The 16,943-nt window shown below is 45.2% G+C and overlaps 1 pseudogene; it reads right to left on the bottom strand.

The window, feature by feature from the left end:
• Positions 1-16,943, bottom strand: part of LOC121844244 — a 52,001-nt pseudogene that overhangs the window by 454 nt on the left and 34,604 nt on the right.

The following is a 16,943-nucleotide window of genomic DNA, read 5'->3' as shown; positions in this document are numbered from 1 at the left end:
GATGTTAATGCGAGTGTAGCATGAAATGCTTGTGCTTCTAGTTCCGACAATGCAGTAATAACGAGCAAGTAATCTAACTAACAATTCACTGTTTAAAAAAAACCTACTGTCATACACAGTGTAAGGGGATAAAGAATATGTACATAAGGATATATGAATGAGTGATGGTACAGAGCAGCATAGGCAAGATACAGTAGATGATATCAAGTACAGTATATACATATGAGATAAGTATGTAAACCAAGTGGCATAGTTAAAGTGGCTAGTGATACATGTATTACATAAGGATGCAGTCGATGATATAGAGTACAGTATCAACGTATGCATATGAGATGAACAATGTAGGGTAAGTAACATTATATAAGGTAGCATTGTTTAAAGTGGCTAGCGATACATTTACATCATTTCCCATCAATTCCCATGATTAAAGTGGCTGGAGTAGAGTCAGTGTCATTGACAGTGTGTTGGCAGTAGCCACTCAATGTTAGTGGTGGCTGTTTAACAGTCTGATGGCCTTGAGATAGAAGCTGTTTTTCAGTCTCTCGGTCCCAGCTTTGATGCACCTGTACTGACCTCGCCTTCTGGATGGCAGCGGGGTGAACAGGCAGTGGCTCGGGTGGTTGATGTCCTTGATGATCTTTATGGCCTTCCTGTAGCATCGGGTGGTGTAGGTGTCCTGGAGGGCAGGTAGTTTGCCCCCGGTGATGCGTTGTGCAGACCTCACTACCCTCTGGAGAGCCTTACGGTTGAGGGCGGTGCAGTTGCCATACCAGGCGGTGATACAGCCCGCCAGGATGCTCTCGATTGTGCATCTGTAGAAGTTTGTGAGTGCTTTTGGTGACAAGCCGAATTTCTTCAGCCTCCTGAGGTTGAAGAGGCGCTGCTGCGCCTTCCTCACGATGCTGTCTGTGTGAGTGGACCAATTCAGTTTGTCTGTGATGTGTATGCCGAGGAACTTAAAACTTGCTACCCTCTCCACTACTGTTCCATCGATGTGGATGGGGGGTGTTCCCTCTGCTGTTTCCTGAAGTCCACAATCATCTCCTTAGTTTTGTTGACGTTGAGTGTGAGGTTATTTTCCTGACACCACACTCCGAGGGCCCTCACCTCCTCCCTGTAGGCCGTCTCGTCGTTGTTGGTAATCAAGCCTACCACTGTTGTGTCGTCCGCAAACTTGATGATTGAGTTGGAGGCGTGCATGGCCACGCAGTCGTGGGTGAACAGGGAGTACAGGAGAGGGCTCAGAACGCACCCTTGTGGGGCCCCAGTGTTGAGGATCAGCGGAGAGGAGATGTTGTTGCCTACCCTCACCACCTGGGGGCGGCCCGTCAGGAAGTCCAGTACCCAGTTGCACAGGGCGGGGTCGAGACCCAGGGTCTCGAGCTTGATGACGAGCTTGGAGGGTACTATGGTGTTGAATGCCGAGCTGTAGTCGATGAACAGCATTCTCACATAGGTATTCCTCTTGTCCAGATGGGTTAGGGCAGTGTGCAGTGTGGTTGAGATTGCATCGTCTGTGGACCTATTTGGGCGGTAAGCAAATTGGAGTGGGTCAAGGGTGTCAGGTAGGGTGGAGGTGATATGGTCCTTGACTAGTCTCTCAAAGCACTTCATGATGACGGATGTGAGTGCTACGGGGCGGTAGTCGTTTAGCTCAGTTACCTTAGCTTTCTTGGGAACAGGAACAATGGTGGCCCTCTTGAAGCATGTGGGAACAGCAGGCTGGTATAGGGATTGATTGAATATGTCCGTAAACACACCGGCCAGCTGGTCTGCGCATGCTCTGAGGGCGCGGCTGGGGATGCCGTCTGGGCCTGCAGCCTTGCGAGGGTTAACACGTTTAAATGTCTTACTCACTTCGGCTGCAGTGAAGGAGAGACCGCATGTTTCCGTTGCAGGCCGTGTCAGTGGCACTGTATTGTCCTCAAAGCGGGCAAAAAAAAGTTATTTAGTCTGCCTGGGAGCAAGACATCCTGGTCCGTGACTGGGCTGGGTTTCTTCCTGTAGTCCGTGATTGACTGTAGACCCTGCCACATACCTCTTGTGTCTGAGCCGTTGAATTGAGATTCTACTTTGTCTCTATACTGACGCTTAGCTTGTTTGATAGCCTTGCGGAGGGAATAGCTGCACTGTTTGTATTCAGTCATGTTACCAGACACCTTGCCCTGATTAAAAGCAGTGGTTCGTGCCTTCAGTTTCACACGAATGCTGCCATCAATCCACGGTTTCTGGTTAGGGAATGTTTTAATCGTTGCTATGGGAACGACATCTTCAACGCACGTTCTAATGAACTCGCACACCGTATCAGCATATTCGTCAATGTTGTTGTCTGACGCAATACGAAACATCTCCCAGTCCACGTGATGGAAGCAGTCTTGGAGTGTGGAGTCAGCTTGGTCGGACCAGCGTTGGACAGACCTCAGCGTGGGAGCTTCTTGTTTTAGTGTCTGTCTGTAGGCAGGGATCAACAAAATGGAGTCGTGGTCAGCTTTTCCGAAAGGGGGCGGGGCAGGGCCTTATATGCGTCGCGGAAGTTAGAGTAACAATGATCCAGGGTCTTTCCACCCCTGGTTGCGCAATCGATATGCTGATAAAATTTAGGGAGTCTTGTTTTAGTGTTTAGGTTCACTGTTTAGAGAGGATACAGACACTATATGAGTTAGGTTCACTGTTTAGAGAGGATACAGACACTATATGAGTTAGGTTAACTGTTTAGAGGAGATACAGACATTATATGAGTTAGGTTAACTGTTTAGAGGAGATACCGACACTATATGAGTTAGGTTAACTGTTTAGAGAGGATACAGACACTATATGAGTTAGGATAACTGTTTAGAGAGGATACAGACACTATATGAGTTAGGTTAACTGTTTAGAGAGGATACAGACACTATATGAGTTAGGTTCACTGTTTAGGATACAGACACTATATGAGTTAGGTTAACTGTTTAGAGAGGATACAGACACTATATGAGTTAGGTTCACTGTTTAGAGAGGATACAGACACTATATGAGTTAGGTTAACTGTTTAGAGAGGATACAGACACTATATGAGTTAGGTTAACTGTTTAGAGGATACAGACACTATATGAGTTAGGTTAACTGTTTAGAGAGGATACAGACACTATATGAGTTAGGTTCACTGTTTAGGATACAGACACTATATGAGTTAGGTTAACTGTTTAGGATACAGACACTATATGAGTTAGGTTAACTGTTTAGAGAGGATACAGACACTATATGAGTTAGGTTAACTGTTTAGAGAGGATACAGACACTATATGAGTTAGGTTCACTGTTTAGAGAGGATACAGACACTATATGAGTTAGGTTCACTGTTTAGAGAGGATACAGACACTATATGAGTTAGGTTAACTGTTTAGGATACAGACACTATATGAGTTAGGTTAACTGTTTAGAGAGGATACAGACACTATATGAGTTAGGTTAACTGTTTAGAGAGGATACAGACACTATATGAGTTAGGTTAACTGTTTAGAGAGGATACAGACACTATATGAGTTAGGTTAACTGTTTAGAGAGGATACAGACACTATATGAGTTAGGTTAACTGTTTAGAGAGGATACAGACACTATATGAGTTAGGTTAACTGTTTAGGATACAGACACTATATGAGTTAGGTTAACTGTTTAGAGAGGATACAGACACTATATGAGTTAGGTTAACTGTTTAGAGAGGATACAGACACTATATGAGTTAGGATAACTGTTTAGAGAGGATACAGACACTATATGAGTTAGGTTCACTGTTTAGAGAGGATACAGACACTATATGAGTTAGGTTAACTGTTTAGAGAGGATACAGACACTATATGAGTTAGGTTAACTGTTTAGAGAGGATACAGACACTATATGAGTTAGGTTCACTGTTTAGAGAGGATACAGACACTATATGAGTTAGGTTAACTGTTTAGAGAGGATACAGACACTATATGAGTTAGGTTAACTGTTTAGAGGAGATACAGACACTATATGAGTTAGGTTCACTGTTTAGAGAGGATACAGACACTATATGAGTTAGGTTAACTGTTTAGAGAGGATACAGACACTATATGAGTTAGGTTCACTGTTTAGAGAGGATACAGACACTATATGAGTTAGGTTCACTGTTTAGAGAGGATACAGACACTATATGAGTTAGGTTAACTGTTTAGAGATACAGACACTATATGAGTTAGGTTAACTGTTTAGAGAGGATACAGACACTATATGAGTTAGGTTAACTGTTTAGAGAGGATACAGACACTATATGAGTTAGGATAACTGTTTAGAGAGGATACAGACACTATATGAGTTAGGTTCACTGTTTAGAGAGGATACAGACACTATATGAGTTAGGTTAACTGTTTAGAGAGGATACAGACACTATATGAGTTAGGTTAACTGTTTAGAGAGGATACAGACACTATATGAGTTAGGATAACTGTTTAGAGAGGATACAGACACTATATGAGTTAGGTTAACTAACTGTTTAGAGAGGATACAGACACTATATGAGTTAGGTTACTTGTTTAGAGGAGACACAGACACTATATGAGTTAGGTTAACTGTTTAGGATACAGACACTATATGAGTTAGGTTAACTGTTTAGGATACAGACACTATATGAGTTAGGTTCACTGTTTAGAGAGGATACAGACACTATATGAGTTAGGTTCACTGTTTAGAGAGGATACAGACACTATATGAGTTAGGTTAACTGTTTAGAGAGGATACAGACACTATATGAGTTAGGTTAACTTAACTGTTTAGAGAGGATACAGACACTATATGAGTTAGGATAACTGTTTAGAGAGGATACAGACACTATATGAGTTAGGTTAACTTAACTGTTTAGAGAGGATACAGACACTATATGAGTTAGGTTAACTTAACTGTTTAGAGAGGATACAGACACTATATGAGTTAGGTTCACTGTTTAGAGAGGATACAGACACTATATGAGTTAGGTTAACTGTTTAGGATACAGACACTATATGAGTTAGTTTAACTGTTTAGGATACAGACACTATATGAGTTAGGTTAACTGTTTAGAGAGGATACAGACACTATATGAGTTAGGATAACTGTTTAGAGAGGATACAGACACTATATGAGTTAGGTTAACTGTTTAGAGAGGATACAGACACTATATGAGTTAGGTTAACTGTTTAGAGAGGATACAGACACTATATGAGTTAGGTTAACTGTTTAGAGAGGATACAGACACTATATGAGTTAGGTTAACTGTTTAGAGAGGATACAGACACTATATGAGTTAGGTTAACTGTTTAGAGAGGATACAGACACTATATGAGTTAGGTTAACTGTTTAGAGAGGATACAGACACTATATGAGTTAGGTTCACTGTTTAGAGAGGATACAGACACTATATGAGTTAGGTTCACTGTTTAGAGAGGATACAGACACTATATGAGTTAGGTTCACTGTTTAGAGAGGATACAGACACTATATGAGTTAGGTTAACTGTTTAGAGAGGATACAGACACTATATGAGTTAGGTTCACTGTTTAGGATACAGACACTATATGAGTTAGGTTCACTGTTTAGGATACAGACACTATATGAGTTAGGTTAACTGTTTAGAGAGGATACAGACACTATATGAGTTAGGTTAACTGTTTAGAGGAGATACAGACACTATATGAGTTAGGTTAACTGTTTAGGATACAGACACTATATGAGTTAGGTTAACTGTTTCGAGGAGATACAGTACATCAGTTAGATTAACTTAATAACTGAAGTTTGGTTCCTAAACGCGTGTGGTAGCAGAATCAGAATCCTTTAGGTAACATTTATAAATAAGATGTTTTATTCATTTTCACAAGTATGTTTATGTAGGAAAAGGTACTTTTCCCATTGGGGAGAGGTTAGGCTTGTCTTCTTATGGGAATGTGTCTAACTATTTACATGTCCCCTCTGAGGTTGCCCTTATCTTGATTTAGTATATGGCCTAGGAGGCTCACTGTCTCTCTGTAATCTTGTCCAGGAGGGGGTGTATTTGATATATGCCATTGGATGAGGTCATGTTTTTGGTCCTAAGTGGTACCAAGAATGAGATAAGAACTTAGTTTAGGAGACCAAACTGAACGATAATTTATAGCCAATGCTGTCTGGCTATGTGTGTCTTTGCTATAAAGGATCTCAGTTGCTAATGTGTAAGCACTCTCAGAAAATTCATTTATAGACACTGAATTGATCTGAGAGTCAAACAGGGCTATGGTGAAGCTCATATAATTAAAGATGGACTTTATGATAACTCTGACTTGTGTGTGGTTTGCTCTCTCATGATTTGGTAATACAGGAAATTTCCACGACATTTGGCGACGAGGATGGGATAATGAATCTTCACTCGGTGACCGTTCCTGACGATCTAGGTAAATAAATTGTGCGCGAGGGATCCCTCAAACTTGGGATCTTAGGGAAACCACACTTCGGGAACGAAGCAGATGGACCAACCTTTGATCTGAGAGGAAGCGAGCCGAGTGGATACCACATCTCGAACTGAGATTTTGTTTTTTAAATAAAGAGGTGAGCGAACCACACAGATTGAAGTCGAGTTTCTAAATATGCCTCTGTTACGTATACTCTGAGCGTGAATTCCTGTGTAAGGAGGGCACCTTGGCGGCGTAAGCAGGGCCGAGTCAGAGGAGAGTAATCTGAGAGTTTGTGGACTCAAAAGATACTCTGCCACTGTCCGGTTGCGAGTGACCAAGAGCTGTCTTGACACTGAATTGATCACAGTGGGGATTGGTGAGGTCTGTAGGGGTGAGGGGCCAGGGGACTGTGTGTTCTGTGTGAAACAGGGTACTTGGTGAAGCCCTATTGGAAGAAGGACCTCACTCTGTGTGTCTGTGTGATTGTCTAAGTGACCCTCAGAAGTGGTGAATTCCAATTATTTTAAATGTGCCAGCCAGGTATGCCCTGGGTTACTCTGTGTGAGTATTTTGTTATGGGATCACTAGGTAATAGTTGTCGGACCATTCTGTGTGAGCGGGGTAGGTTGACTCTGTGTGAGTAACCTTTCAAGGATGTTCTGATGTTCTGTGTGAACGTCTGACCAGTTCTATGTGAACATCTGACCAATCCTGTGTGAACATCTGACCAATCCTGGGTGGGTGATCCTTAAAGTTCTGTGTGAACATCTGACCAATCCTGTGTGGGTGATCCTTAAAGTTCTGTGTGAACATCTGACCAGTTCTGTGTGAACATCTGACAATCCTGACCAATCCTGTGGGGTGATCCTTAAAGTTCTGTGTGAACATCTGACCAATCCTGTGTGGGTGATCCTTAAAGTTCTGTGTGACATCTGACCAATCCTGTGTGGGTGATCCTGAAAGTTCTGTGTGAACATCTGACCAATCCTGTGTGGGTGATCCTGAAAGTTCTGTGTGAACATCTGACCAATCCTGTGTGGGTGATCCTGAAAGTTCTGTGTGAACATCTGACCAATCCTGTGTGGGTGATCCTTAAAGTTCTGTGTGAACATCTGACCAATCCTGTGTGGGTGATCCTTAAAGTTCTGTGTGAACATCTGACCAATCCTGTGTGGGTGATCCTGTGTGACCAATCCTGGTGGGTGATCCTTAAAGTTCTGTGTGAACATCTGACCAATCCTGTGTGGGTGATCCTTAAAGTTCTGTGTGAACATCTGACCAATCCTGTGTGGGTGATCCTTAAAGTTCTGTGTGAACATCTGACCAATCCTGTGTGGGTGATCCTTAAAGTTCTGTTTGAGTACCTAAGATTTCTTACGTTTTATATGGATTCTGTGAATTATTTGAAATTATGATGAATTGTATGCGTATATAATCAGTTACTAGAGATTTGATAAAGTAATGCTGAGAATATAATTAGATACAATTTAAACCACCCATTCGTAGACGTACGTAGGTTTTGAGTTGGTATCTTAAATGGATAATTTGATGAAGATGAGGTTTTAAGCACTATTAAACTAGTCTACAAAATCTGGGAAATTGAGCTCTAGAAACTGTAGTGTCCACTTTTGGTTATCTTACCCTAACGATGTAACTATAAAATGCATATTGATTATCTCCGTCTGGGTACAACATTTGAAATGTCATAGATGTTGGTGAGGGTCTGGGCAGGGTGATGTTGTGGATGTTGGGGGTCTGGGCAGGGTGATGTTGTGGATGTTGGTGAGGGTCTGGGCAGGGTGATGTTGTGGATGTTGGTGAGGGTCTGGGCAGGGTGATGTTGTGGATGTTAGTGAGGGGCAGGGTGATGTTGTGGATGTTAGTGAGGGTCTGAGCAGGGTGATGTTGTGGATGTTGGTGAGGGTCTGGGCAGGGTGATGTTGTGGATGTTGGTGAGGGTCTGGGCAGGTTGATGTTGTGGATGATGGTGAGGGTGTGGGCAGGGTGATGTTGGTGAGGGTCTGGGCAGGGTGATGTTGTGGTTGTTGGTGAGGGTCTGGGCTGGGTGATGTTGGTGAGGGTCTGAGCAGGGTGATGTTGTGGATGTTGGCGAGGGTCTGGGCAGGGTGATGTCGTAGATGTTGGTGAGAGTCTGGGCAAGGTGATGTTGTGGATGTTGGTGAGGGTCTGGGCAGGGTGATTTTGTGGATGTTGGTGAGGGTCTGGGCAGGGTGATGTTGGTGAGGGTCTGGGCAGGGTGATGTTGGTGAGGGTCTGGGCAGGGTGATGATGGTGAGGGTCTGGGCAGGGTGATGTTGTGGATGTTGGTGAGGGTCTGGGCAGGGTGATGTTGTGGATGTTGGTGAGGGTCTGGGCAGGGTGATGATGTTGGTGAGGGTCTGGGCAGGGTGATGTTGGTGAGGGTCTGGGCAGGGTGATGGTGATGTTGGTGAGGGTCTGGGCAGGGTGAGGGTCTGGGCAGGGTGATGTTGGTGAGGGTGATGTTGGGCAGGGGTGATGTTGTGGATGTTGGTGAGGGTCTGGGCAGGGTGATGTTGTGGATGTTGGTGAGGGTCTGGGCAGGGTGATGTTGTGGATGTTGGTGAGGGTCTGGGCAGGGTGATGTTGTGGATGTTGGTGAGGGTCTGGGCAGGGTGATGTTGTGGATGTTGGTGAGGGGTCTGGGCAGGGTGATGTTGTGGATGTTGGTGAGGGTCTGGGCAGGGTGATGTTGTGGATGTTGTGGTGAGGGTCTGGGGGTGATGTTGTGGATGGGTGATGGTCTGGGGGGTGATGTTGTGGATGAGGGTCTGGGCAGGGTGATGTTGTGGATGTTGGTGAGGGTCTGGGCAGGGTGATGTTGTGGATGTTGGTGAGGGTCTGGGCAGGGTGATGTTGTGGATGTTGGTGAGGGTCTGGGCAGGGGTGATGTGTGGATGTTGGTGAAAATCTGGGCAAATGAATAAATAAGATGAACTCAATAATCTGGGTAGGTGATGTTGTATTGACTAAATAAATATGTTGGTGAGGGTCTGGGCAGGGTGATGTTGTGGATGTAGGTATTTCTGGGCAGGGTGATGTCCTGTGGATGTCTATACTGATGGTCTGGGCAGGGTGATGTTGTGGACCCTGTAGGTAGGGTCTGGGCAGGTTGATGTTGTGGATGTTGGTGGGGTCTGGGCAGGGTGATGTTGAGATGAACAGAGGTGGATGAGGGTCTGGGCAGGGTGATGTTGTGATGTAGGTAAGGGTCTGGGCAGGGTGATGTTGTGGATGTTTGAGGGTGAGGGTTGAGTTGGTGTTGGTGAGGGTCTGGGCAGGTGTGGATGTAGGTAAGGGTCTGCATTGGTTACTTGTATGCATGCTAATAAAAAAAAACAAATAAATAAATAAGATGAACTCAATAATACACAGTAGATTGAAGTTATATTGACTAAATAAATAATCTCTAGTCAGAATACAGGGAATAGGCTGCTATTTTGGACTAGCTGCTATGGTGGAGACAGAGTCCAGGGTGGTGAACAGGCCAGCTGGTTCAAATCTTAGGTTACTCAGCTGCTGAACAGGCCAGATATGAGAGACTCTTAGGTTACTAGCTGCTAGGCCAGCCAAATGCTTAGGTTACTAGCTGCTAACAGGCCAGCCAAATGCTTAGGTTACTAGCTGCTAACAGGCCAGCCAAACGCTTAGGTTACTAGCTGCTAATAGGCCAGCCAAATGCTTAGGTTACTAGCTGCTAACAGGCCAGCCAAATGCTTAGGTTACTAGCTGCTAACAGGCCAGCCAAACGCTTAGGTTACTAGCTGCTAATAGGCCAGCCAAATGCTTAGGTTACTAGCTGCTAACAGGCCAGCCAAATGCTTAGGTTACTAGCTGCTAACAGGCCAGCCAAATGCTTAGGTTACTAGCTGCTAACAGGCCAGCCAAATGCTTAGGTTATTAGCTGCTAACAGGCCAGCCAAATGCTTAGGTTACTAGCTGCTAACAGGCCAGCCAAATGCTTAGGTTACTAGCTGCTAACAGGCCAGCCAAATGCTTAGGTTACTAGCTGCTAACAGGCCAGCCAAATGCTTAGGTTACTAGCTGCTAACAGGCCAGCCAAATGCTTAGGGTTGAAAATAGCTGACCAGGATGGGTTGATACTATAACCAGGTTGGGTTTAGGTTACTAGATAATATAACCAGGATGGGTTGATAATATGACCAGGATGGCCAGATAAATGACCAGGATGGGTTGATAATATGGGTTGATAATATGACCAGGATGGGTTGATAAATGACTTAGGGTTGATAATATGACCAGGATGGGTTGATAATATGACCAGGATGGGTTGATAATATGGGTTGATAATATGACCAGGATGGGTTGATAATATGGGTTGATAATATGACCAGGATGGCCAGATAATATGACCAGGATGGGTTGATAATATAACCAGGATGGGTTGATAATATGACCAGGATGGGTTGATAATATAACCAGGATGGGTTGATAATATAACCAGGATGGGTTGATACTATAACCAGGATGGGTTGATAATATGACCAGGATGGGTTGATAATATAACCAGGATGGGTTGATAATATGACCAGGATGGGTTGATAATGACCAGGATGGGTTGATAATATAATCAGGATGGGTTGATAATATAATCAGGATGGGTTGATAATACGACCAGGATGGGTTGATAATATGACCAGGATGGGTTGATAATATGGGTTGATAATATGACCAGGATGGGTTGACAATATGACCAGGATGGGTTGATAATATGGGTTGATAATATGACCAGGATGGGTTGATAATATGGGTTGATAATATGACCAGGATGGGTTGATAATATGACCAGGATGGGTTGATAATATAACCAGGATGGGTTGATAATATGACCAGGATGGGTTGATAATATAACCAGGATGGGTTGATAATATAACCAGGATGGGTTGATACTATAACCAGGATGGGTTGATAATATGACCAGGATGGGTTGATAATATAACCAGGATGGGTTGATAATATGACCAGGATGGGTTGATAATACGACCAGGATGGGTTGATAATATAACCAGGATGGGTTGATAATATAACCAGGATTGTGCCTTTGGCTTCTGGACAACGAAAGAAAGTTGATATGAAATGCTGGTGAGAAATAATACTATGAGGAAGTCTTTATATAATAACGGCCTCTACGTTTCTACGGATGGATATTGGCCAGGCTACCTCGAAGCTAGACATGCCTTATTAATTGAACTGAAGTTAAATGTTTCAAGGTTTCAAACAATTATACTGCCTCAAGATCCCATTATAGCCTATGAACACGAATGGCGAATGGGAATCAAGCTTTAATTCCGAGTTGAGATTGAGAAATAAAAAAAAGTGGTTCTTTTTAATTTGAGATTGAATTTAGAATGGTTATTTGTTGAACAGTGACTGGGCTGGCCAATGACTGGGCTGGCCACCAATGACTGGGCTGACTGGGCTGACCAACGACTGGGCTGGCCAATGACTGGGCTGACCAATGACTGGGCTGGCCAATGACTGGGCTGGCCTGATGACTGGGCTGACCAATGACTGGGCTGGCTGACCAACGAGACTGGGCTGGCTAATGACTGGGCTGACCAATGACTGGGCTGACCAATGACTGGGCTGACCAATGACTGGGCTGGCTAATGACTGGGCTGACCAATGACTGGGCTGACCAATGACTGGGCTGGCCAATGACTGGGCTGGCTAATGACTGGGCTGACCAATGACTGGGCTGGCCAACTGGGCTGACTGGGCTGACCAATGACTGGGCTGACTAATGACTGGGCTGACCAATGACTGGGCTGACCAGTGACTGGGCTGACCAATGACTGGGCTGACCAATGACTGGGCTGGCCAATGACTGGGCTGGCCAATGACTGGGCTGGCCAATGACTGGGCTGGCTAATGACTGGGCTGACCAATGACTGGGCTGACCAATGACTGGGCTGACCAATAACTGGGCTGACCAATGACTGGGCTGGCCAATGAGACTGGGCTGGCTAATGACTGGGCTGACCAATGACTGGGCTGACCAATGACTGGGCTGACCAATGACTGGGCTGACCAATGACTGGGCTGACCTGACCATGACTGGGCTGACCAATGACTGGGCTGACCAATGACTGGGCTGGCCAATAACCAATGACTGGGCTGACTGACAGAGCTGACCAATAACTGACTGGGCTGGGCCGACCAATGACTGGGGGCTGACCAATGACTGGGCTGACCAATGACAGAGCTGACCAATAACTGGGCCGACCAATGACTGGGCTGGCCAACGAGACTGGGCTGGCTAATGACTGGGCTGACCAATGACTGGGCTGACCAATGACTGGGCTGAACAATAACTGGGCCAACGAGACTGGGCTGACCAATAACTGGGCTGACCAATAACTGGGCCGACCAATGACTGGGCTGACCAATGACTGGGCTGACCAATAACTGGGCCGACCAATGACTGGGCTGACCAATGACTGGGCTGACCAATGACTGGGCTGACCAATAACTGGGCAATGACTGGGCTGACCAATGACTGGGCCTGGGCCGACCAACCAATGACTGGGAACAGAGCACATTGCTCTGGTGCTTGCTCTGGTGCTGTCTGGATATTCTGCTCCTATAACTAGACTATGTACTGTATTCTGCTCCTCTAACTAGACTATGTACTGTATTCTACTCCTCTAACTAGACTATGTACTGTATCTGCTCCTCTAACTAGACTATGTACTGTATTCTACTCCTATAACTAGACTATGTACTGTATTCTGCTCCTATAACTAGACTATGTACTGTATCTGCTCCTCTAACTAGACTATGTACTGTATTCTACTCCTATAACTAGACTATGTACTGTATTCTGCTCCTATAACTAGACTATGTACTGTATTCTGTATTCTCCTATAACTAGACTATGTACTGTATTCTACTCCTCTAACTAGACTATGTACTGTATTCTGCTCCTCTAACTAGACTATGTACTGTATTCTGCTCCTATAACTAGACTATGTACTGTATTCTGCTCCTATAACTAGACTATGTACTGTATTCTGCTCCTATAACTAGACTATGTACTGTATTCTACTCCTATAACTAGACTATGTACTGTATTCTACTCCTACTAACTAGACTATGTACTGTATTCTGCTCCTATAACTAGACTATGTACTGTATTCTACTCCTATAACTAGACTATGTACTGTATTCTGCTCTCCTATAACCAGACTATGTACTGTATTCTGCTCCTCTAACTAGACTATGTACTGTATTCTATGTACTGACTATCTGCTCCTATAACTAGACTATGTACTGTATTCTACTCCTGTATAACTAGACTATGTACTGTATTCTACTCCTATAACTAGACTATGTACTGTATTCTGTGTGATAAATAACATACACGAGGACTCAAACGTATTTCCGGCGGCTAACCGATTAACTGTTGACCGTTAGCATCCCTACAGTAGATACAATACAATGGCACTTTATTGTCCGTCGAAACTGAAATGTGGATGGGAGGTTGACCTCTGACCCTAACCCCTGGATGTTGTCTATGGATTGGTTGATTGGTTGTTCTTATGTGTGTACGTGGTCCACTAGTGTTAGCTGACTACTGGGCTTAGGGGTCAGAGATTAGGGTCAGGAATCAGGGTTAGGTTCAGAGGTTAGGGTCAGGGCTTAGGGATCAGGGTTAGGGTCAGGGATCAGGGTTAGGGTCAGCGGGCAGGGGTCAGGGGTTAGGGATCAGGGTTAGAAGTTAGGGGTCTGGGTTTAGGCTCAGGGTCAGCGGTCAGGGTCAGATGTTAGGGTCAGGGATCAGGGTTAGGGTCAGAAGTTAGGGGTCAGGGGTTAGGGTCAGGGGTTAGGGTCAGGGATTAGGGTCAGAGGTTAGGGGAAAGGGTTAGAGGTTAGGGTCAGAGGTAAGGGTTGGAGTCAGGAATAAGGGTCAGAGGTTGGGGAAAGGCTTAGGCTCAGCTGTCAGGGTAAGAGGTTAGGGGTAAGGGTGAGGGTCAGAGTCAGAGGTGAGGGTTAGGGTCAGGGATAAGGGTCAGAGGTTAGTGGCAGTGGTTAGGGTCAGGGGTTAGGATCAGATATTAGGTTCAAGGGTTAGTGGTAAGGGTCAGAGGTTAGGGTCAGGGATTAGGTTCAGGGGTTAGGGTCAACGTAAGGGTAATATGTTAGGGCTCAGGGGTTACCTGTTGTCCACCAGTGTCAGTAGACTAGTGGGGTTCCTGATGAGTTTATCCAGGAAGGAGACCAGGCTGTTGAAGTGAGGTCTCTGCCCTCTCTCCTTCTGCCAGCAGTGGAGCATCAACTGGTGCAGAACCCCAGGACAGTCCATGGGGACAGGGAGACGGTAACCCTCCTCTATAGACAGGATCACCTGTAATGTAGAACCACAGGACAGTCCATGGGGACAGGAGACGTAACCCTCCTCTATGACAGGATCACCTGTAATGTAGAACCACAGGACAGTCCATGGGGACAGGGAGACGGTAACCCTCCTCTATAGACAGGATCACCTGTAATGTAGAACCACAGGACAGTCCATGGGGACAGGGAGACGGTAACCCTCCTCTATAGACAGGATCACCTGTAATGTAGAACCACAGGACAGTCCATGGGGACAGGGAGACGGTAACCCTCCTCTATCAGGATCACCTGTAATGACCACAGGATCACCTGTAACCCTGTAGGATCACCTGTAATGTAGAACCAGGACAGTCCATGGGGACAGGGAGACGGTAACCCTCCTCTATAGACAGGATCACCTGTAATGTAGAACCACAGGACAGTCCATGGGGACAGGGAGAATGTAGAACCACAGGTAACCCCCTCCTCTATAGACAGGATCACCTGTAATGTAGAACCACAGGACAGTCCATGGGGACAGGGAGACGGTAACCCTCCTCTATAGACAGGATCACCTGCCAGGGAAGAGATCACAGGTTACACTCAGGTCATAGGGCAAAGACGAACACCTTTTCACTCAGAACTTGTCAGCATGGAGTGACCATATAGAGTTCCAAATGATGATGAAACTTTCACCTAGCCTATCAGAGAGCAAGATATATCTACTATTACCATAATGCTAAAACCTGTCAGATCTTGTCAGAGTGACTAAGGGTCCATTTGGGATTTGGCCATAGAACACCATAACTCACATCCTGATTGGACAAGAGGGAATAACAGAACATTAGAACTCACATCCTGATTGGACAAGAGGGAATAACAGAACACCATAACTCACATCCTGATTGGACAAGAGGGAATAGCAGAACACCATAACTCACATCCTGATTGGACAAGAGGGAATAACAGAACATTAGAACTCACATCCTGGTTGGACAAGAGGGAATAACAGAACACCAGAACTCCCATCCTGATTGGACAAGAGGGAATAACAGAACATTAGAACTCACATCCTGATTGGACATCTCCCAGTAAGGTCTCTCCCCGTACGACATCACTTCCCACATGACGATGCCGTAGCTCCAGACGTCGGAGGCTGAAGAGAACTTCCTGTAGGTGATGGCCTCGGGAGCTGTCCAACGGACCGGGATCTTATCCCCCTGGACAGAGGACAGAAATAAAACCTGGGTCAAACAGCAACTATATAGAGCACTTCTATTAACCAGGACCCTATGGACTGAAGTCTAACCCCTATAGTACACTTCTATTAACCAGGACCCTATGGACTGAAGTATAACCCCTATATAGTACACTTCTATTAACCAGGACCCTATGGACTGAAGTCTATCCCCTATATAGTACACTTCTATTAACCAGGACCCTATGGACTGAAGTCTAACCCCTATATAGTACACTTCTATTAACCAGGACCCTATGGACTGAAGTCTAACCCCTATATTGTACACTTCTATTAACCAGGACCCTATGGACTGAAGTCTAACCCCTATATAGTACACTTCTATTAACCAGGACCCTATGGACTGAAGTGTAACCCCTATATAGTACACTTCTATTAACCAGGACCCTATGGACTGAAGTCTATCCCCTATATAGTACACTTCTATTAGCCAGGACCCTATGGACTGAAGTCTATCCCCTATATAGTACACTTCTATTAACCAGGACCCTATGGACTGAAGTTAAACACCTTACACACACCCACACACACACACACACACTCCTTACCATGGTGTTATATGCAGGCTCAGGGTGGTCCTCTAGGACTCTGGACAGGCCGAAGTCAGACACCTTACACACCAGACCCTCATCTACCAGGATGTTGCGAGCGGCCAGGTCACGGTGCACGTAGCCCAAGTCAGACAGGTAGGTCATCCCTGACGCCACGCCATGCAGCATCCCCACCAGCTGGACCACTGTGAAGTGGCCATCATGCTGCTGGAGAGGGAGAGAGAGAGGACATACTTGACATAAAGTATCATGACATGACATAAAGTATCATGCTGCTGGAGAGAGGGAGACAGAGGGAGGAGAGGGAGAGAGAGGGGAGAGAGAGAGGGAGAGAGAGAGGGAGAGAGAGGGAGAGAGAGAG

The sequence above is a fragment of the Oncorhynchus tshawytscha genome, unplaced genomic scaffold (assembly GCF_018296145.1).
Source record: "Oncorhynchus tshawytscha isolate Ot180627B unplaced genomic scaffold, Otsh_v2.0 Un_contig_15681_pilon_pilon, whole genome shotgun sequence".
Classification (NCBI taxonomy): Eukaryota; Metazoa; Chordata; class Actinopteri; order Salmoniformes; family Salmonidae; genus Oncorhynchus; species Oncorhynchus tshawytscha.
This window is presented reverse-complemented; position numbering and strand designations above follow the sequence as displayed.